Source organism: Calidris pugnax, unplaced genomic scaffold (genome assembly GCF_001431845.1).
Source record: "Calidris pugnax isolate Ruff unplaced genomic scaffold, ASM143184v1 scaffold18, whole genome shotgun sequence".
Taxonomy (NCBI): Eukaryota; Metazoa; Chordata; class Aves; order Charadriiformes; family Scolopacidae; genus Calidris; species Calidris pugnax.
Window position 1 is genome coordinate 5,349,710 of NW_015090812.1, and position 321 is coordinate 5,350,030.

At 65.4% G+C, this 321-nt stretch overlaps 1 long non-coding RNA gene across 4 annotated transcripts in view; it reads right to left on the reverse strand.

The window, feature by feature from the left end:
* The window catches only part of LOC106886190, an 18,465-nt gene extending 18,150 nt beyond the window's left edge, over positions 1–315 (reverse strand). For all 4 annotated transcript variants that reach the window (XR_001411607.1, XR_001411609.1, XR_001411610.1 and 1 more), the window contains exon 1: positions 38–315. This is a non-coding gene — a long non-coding RNA (uncharacterized LOC106886190). The remainder of the gene's footprint in view (positions 1–37) is intronic.
* Between the last annotated feature and the right edge of the window lie 6 nt (positions 316–321).

Genomic DNA, 321 nt, shown 5'->3' on the forward strand with positions numbered 1-321 from the left:
CCCCCCCCCCAGATGTGGGTCCCTTCTCGGTACTCACCGCAGCTGGGGCGGGGGGTCGGCTCCATCGGGGTTACGCTGAGGAGGCTCCGCTCCCGACGGCGGGGAGAGAGACAGAGGAAAGGGAGGGAAAAATTAAAAAAAAAAAAAATTAAAAAAAATGAAAGAAATTAGAAAGAAGAAAAGGGGGGAAGGCGCAGTGCAAGTTGCGAGGAACCGCGGCGGCGGCGGCGAGGCGGGAGGTGGCGGGGGTGCTGGGTGGCCGCCGGGGCTCGGCGGATCCGCGGCCGGGCGCGGAGCGCTACGCGGGCCCCCGGGGCTCCG